Here is a 6,294-nt window from a genome sequence, read left to right on the forward strand (position 1 = left end):
ATATATATATATATATATATATATATATATACACGCATATGTATATGCACATGTATGCATATAATTATACAGAGATACAAAGGCGGTGACGTGGCCGAAGCGTTAGTACGCCGGGCGAAATGGTTAACGCTATTTCGTCTGCGCTAAGTTCTGAGTTCAAATTTGCTTTTCATCCTATCGGGGTCGATAAATTAAGTACTAGTGAAACATTAGGAACAATGCTTTCGACTAGTCCACTCACAAATTTCAGGTCATATGCCTATACTAGAATGGGTTATTAATGAACAGGCAAAGATAAGATGTAGTGACATTTGAACTTAGAACAACGAATATCAAAACCTATAAAAAAAATGGTATAATAATGCATTTTGACCGGTACTTTACCGTTACAGCCGTTCAGTAGAACGCTCTCTCTCACTCTCTGCCAATATAGCAGTTCTAATGGATTAATTATTCTTTTGCTTAGTTTTGGCACATTACCTACACCTCGTATAAAAGCCTGAAAATTGTCTTGAAATAGTTGGCAAGCAACATTATTTGGAAATATTCCTGAAACTAATTAAAGCAAATGATATTTGAGGTGAAGATAATATTCCTCGTCTTGACTGAACAAGCGAACATCTACATCTATACATACATTAACGCACACAAACACACACAGAGACAAGCACACGCACATACATATAAACATACACACGTATGTATATATATATATATATTATATGTATACATATATATTACATACGTATACACACACACACAGACATACGTATGTCTATGTATTACTGTATTGTATTTAGTCATAGAGAAAGATATATTTAATAAACACCTGTGCACGTATATCATATTCATATATATTATGCACATGTTTATATTTGTACAGGTGCATGTTCGTTTTATAAACGCTAAAACAAATATACGATTACCACGTGTCTACAAATATTGTAGTACTAAGTTCCTGAGAGTTTGATACCCACAGGGCGGAAATCCCTTGTCCATCATACGTAACTTTCCACCTAGTTGAGTTTAATATAAAACAATGTAATGTTTATGAATTTATTCTGCTTTTTTCTGTTTCTAGGTAATGGTTTCTGAGAATCAGGTGTATCAGATAACAATAGGACTTTTATGTGACTGATAAACTTGCAAGAAATAAGTGATAAAATCTCCATCACATCAAACTCTACGACCTTTCACGAGGAGAAGAACATACATCTGATATATAATACTAAACACAATATCTGAAAAAATAAACAAAAAAACAAAAAGAAACTTGTCTACAGCTGAAATTTATTTATTACAATGCTGCGCCTCAGGACACTCTTGGAGCCAAACAACACATTCTTGAACAACATCAATAATAACGTCAATGACAGTAGCAGCAACAACGTTAAGAATTGTATAATTAGTAGAATGTACTTATTGTTAGCCTCTGAGGAATAAACTTCAGTGATTTATCGCATGAATATGTTAATTTATCATAAGTCTTCATAATGATTCGCCTCTCGTTATTTCGGAATGGACGAAGGCGTATACGCTCTACCGATAAGATATAATTAGACTGAAACATGTTTGAAGTTGTCTCCCACACTTATATGTGCGCCAACACGTAATGCCCCTCACAGTATCGGGAACATTAGAACACATACAACACGAACTTATTAAAATTTTGCACTGTTTTTGCTATGACATGCTTGGAATATTTATTTCTCTTTAGAAGATCCCGAAATCTTTTTCTTTCCAGTAAGTGAAATCTAATATTGTAAAGTTCGTAAATTCCTTTGAAGCTATTAAAGGGTTTATGAAGATAAGTGGAAGAGACACTAATGAGGAATAATGCAGTGTTTAGTTTAATATACTCGACCTGTTCATATAAGTACAATTCTCACAGCGTGGCGTATAAGTATATATTGCTAAAATAAAAGGCTACCATTTAGTTAATAGCTGCTAACAACCCTGCCATCAGATATTCTTAAACCGAATCCTTTATCTACTGTAAACCGAGATTGTGTCCCAAAAGCAACGTACTCTTGATTTTTGTTTATTTCTTTTCAGTCGTCTTATCTTTATATACAGTGATAAAATTCACAGTGCATGAAGAATGAATTTAGATAATTCAGAGTTTTATCTTGCTCTGCTTGTAGTCAACTATATGTTTATTTCGTTTCTTATCCTTTGCCAAACTAAAAAGCTTGTTTTGCTCATAATCATATTATCGGTGTTCATCAACAACAAACAAACCGTTTATTAATGCTTTATTGCGACGGGTGGTGGTTGGCAGAGTCGCTAGAGAAACAGACAAAACGCTGTGTTTACTTTCTTAACTCAAACCATACCGCAATCGACTTTTAATTATATTTCCCTATTTTCACTCTACGATCGAAGTCGCCCAAGCTTAAGAATAGTAAAACCAGTGGAGAGATGAAGAGACCCTATGCCGTGTCTCTCTGTTTTCGGTTTAGGATCCTTCTGGATTAAAAGTTTAAAAAATATATATATATATGCATATATTATATATAATATATACATATATACAGATAGATATATCTTATATCATCTTATATTGTATTGCATTATATTATATGAGATATATATTTCAAAACTAGACTATTTTCCTATATCCATAACCCAATTGATGTTTTATAGCTCACTACAGATAGACGTGGTTTTCGCAGACGCAATCAGCAGTTGGTGTTACTCAGTTACTTTCCGTTGCTCATACGGTCAACGCCTTCAGGGAACGCGTGAATATTCTTCATTTCTTATTAACTGTCCTCTAAAAAAAAAAGAAGTAAAAAAATATAAAATAAAAACTTTGTTTCTAATCAAACGCCAAACCTGCGGAAAAGCCCAAAGCGAAATGTGAATTCCATCCTGTCTTAAAAATTATTACTCCACATCCGTTACAGTAATTAAAGCATCTTCCAATTGGTGACTGAAAGATTCAAGCTTTTTCTAAGGCTGAAGTTGCTATTTGAATATGCGTGAATGCATCACCGTTTCAGGTTCCCGTTTCCCTATACCTATATGATTTTCGTTGCTGTTTAACCCCTATATCAGCGATGTATGGACAAACTTTTTACCAAAGTATTCAATCCGTGTTCACCGTATTTTTCTTAGGAATATTAGATCAACAAACACAATATTACACGCGCCCCCTTTTATCTGAGATGGCAGAGTTTATGATTTAAGGTGGTTTTGGCTGCTATTTATGATAGGTCTCGGAGCCACATCCAGGTTTCTTTTTGGTGGGGAAGGATTTGGCCTCCACGAAATGAAACGGAGATTGATAGATAATATAATGACATGTTTGGTATTTATTTCTGCAATAATAATAATAATAATAATAATAATAATAATAATAATAATAATAATAATAGAAAAGTGAAGTAGCTTACTTATCGACCCATCATGCCCGTTTGATTCAAGGATCATAAAAAAAGGAAGAAAATCAACGAAAATACAATCCCTTAAGATTTGAAATGGGAAGAGTTTGGAGCACACTAACAGTATAAAGGTCGTGCCTATAATAATTGGTGCGAGGGAAAGAGTAAGCCAAGATATAGACAAATGGTTGAAGGAGACTGAAGTAGAATGCCTGGTAGAGCTCCTACAGAAAGTTTGTTTGTTAGAGACAGCAAGGATTATCAAGAGGTTTCTAAGTACTTGAAAGACTGCCAAATACGTATGGATACCTAAGGTTATAGGTAGTAACCCGCTACCCATATAAATCCTACTAGGAATAAGACGAAATAGCAGCCTCGCTTCTATAATAATACAGAGAAATTGACAGACAATGACTACAATGAACTCTACAATGCAACACTCCAGTGCAACCCCTTCTCCCCCAAAAAGAACATACAGAAATAAACTCATACAATAAATACCCAATAACATTAACAAAACCTACAAGTGACATACAGGCCCGGTACCCAACAGGAGAAAGCAGCATGCTATGAAGAAACAACACACAATAGGCGAGGAGGTAGAATCGTTAGCCCGCCCGGCGAAATGCTTAGCGGTATTTCGTTTGCCGCTACATTCTGAGTTCAAATTCAGCCGAGGTCGACTTTGCCTTTCATCCTTTCGGGGTCGATTAAATAAGTGTCAGTTACGTACTGGAGTCGACTTGATCCGTTTATCTGTCCTTGTTTGTCCCCTCTGTGTGTAGCCCTTAGTGGGCAGTAAAGAAATAAAAAACAACACACAATACAAACACTAATACAACAGAAGACGCAAATCATACGCCCAAAACAAAACATACTCGCCGAACGGAAGAACAAAATATATACTGCGTACCTCACCAGAACGAGAGTACAGCAAGTGACGTAATAGAAAATTGCTTGAAACTATCTGATGTCAAATAATAACTGTGGTGATGACGATGGTGACGAACATTAACTTACCTCAGTTTATGAGAGACAAGACGTTAACATTCAGGTTGAAAGAGTAATAGAAGCTAGAAAGGCTTGATTTAGTAGCAGTAGCCAAAGGGAATAGAAACTGCTAGATAAAGGACTTTACAGTTTCAAACGATAAGTCAATATGAGCGGTATAGAGAAAGCAGCAAATTGCAAGGGCCTACCCATTGAGATACATAGAGCACGAAAAGTGAGGGGTCAAATGTATCGCTGTAGTTATAGGTGCATTAAGAGCACCTAATGAATTGAACAGATGGATAGAGGAAATAGGCATACAAGCTAGTTTAGGAGTGTTCCAGAAGATAGTCCTTTTAGGGACAGCAAGAATACTTAGGAGGGTTCTTGGAATCTAATGTTTCTTGTAGCCTGATGTTAGGAATTACTTTTTTCTTTTCCAATAGTTTAATCTCTTGTGTGTATATGAAATAATAATAATGATAAAAAAGGTTCCCGAGATTTGAGGAGACTTGTTGGCACCAAACTTCAAGATAATATCCTTGCTAACTAAATTAGCATGCAGCAGCATAATAATAATAATAATAATAATAATAATAATAATAATAATAATGAGGAGGAGGAGGAGGAGGAGGATAATGATAATAATAATAATAATAATAATAATAATAATAATAATAATAATAATAATAATAATAATAATGATAGTAATAATAATAATAACGAGAGATTAAACCACTGCCAAAGCAACAACAAATTAAAATGAACCTTGGATACGGTAAACAAAAAAATACGTTGTATTATTAGGTTTATAACACCAAGATTGAGCAAATGCTACCATACCTTGCAGATTTAGGTCACTAAAAATCCTGAGGATATAAAATAATGCAGGATGTAATTAGCAAAAAATATTATCATTGAAAGTAACACAAGAACAACAGCAGCAGCGGCAGCAGCAGCAGTAGCAGTAGCAGCAGCAACAGAATCAATAACAGTACTAATAATACTTATTGTTATTGTTGTTGTTATTATTAGGATTATTACTAAGGTGCCAACCATCATCACCACCAAAATCACCACCATCATTGGCATGATAATGAAACCGCTGCTGCGGCTGCTACTGCGGCTGCTGCTGCTGTTGATGATGATGATGATGATCACGATGATCATGATGACGATAATGAGGATGATGTTGATGATTTTCATTATCACCATCAGCATCATCATCACTATTATTATTACTATTATTATTGTTGTTGTTGTTATCGTTCTGCTGTCCCTGTGGCAAATAAAAGAAATTCTTATTGTCATTATCATTATTATTATTGTTATTAATATTAGTATTAAAATTATTATCATTATTATCGTTATTATTTTTATTAGAATTATTTTATTGTGAGAGACGTAGCTCAAAGACAAGATAAGTGAAATTTCTTTTGGATGATCTCGCAACCGAAATTAAAACCATTGAGAAAACCGGAAAAATCTCAAAGAATTAGCCGTAAAGACAACTTCTGCGAGAGAGGGAAAGTGAAAGTGTGAACGAGAGAGAGAGAAAGAGATAACTCAATACGAAATGGAATATTCTGAAATAACAGAAATAATACGTTACAATACAATTTTAATGTCGTAAACTTCAAAGTAAAAAGCATATTGTAATTAAAAATGTTATTGGGAGAATTGCCAGTAGGCATACACTATGGAATGAATAAAATATTACGATGAACAGACATAAACAAAATGCTTATTTTATACCTGATTTCTTTCAATTTCTCTTGAAATAAAATAGATTCTTCTCAAATCAAGCAACATATTAAATCCTCCAGTTGTGGTTATAAAGCAAGAAAAATATAAACGAGAAAAAGTGAAAAACGCTTAAGGAATTCCTGATATTGCAAAAATTAAATATGACATATAT

Source organism: Octopus bimaculoides, chromosome 15 (genome assembly GCF_001194135.2).
Source record: "Octopus bimaculoides isolate UCB-OBI-ISO-001 chromosome 15, ASM119413v2, whole genome shotgun sequence".
NCBI lineage: Eukaryota > Metazoa > Mollusca > Cephalopoda > Octopoda > Octopodidae > Octopus > Octopus bimaculoides.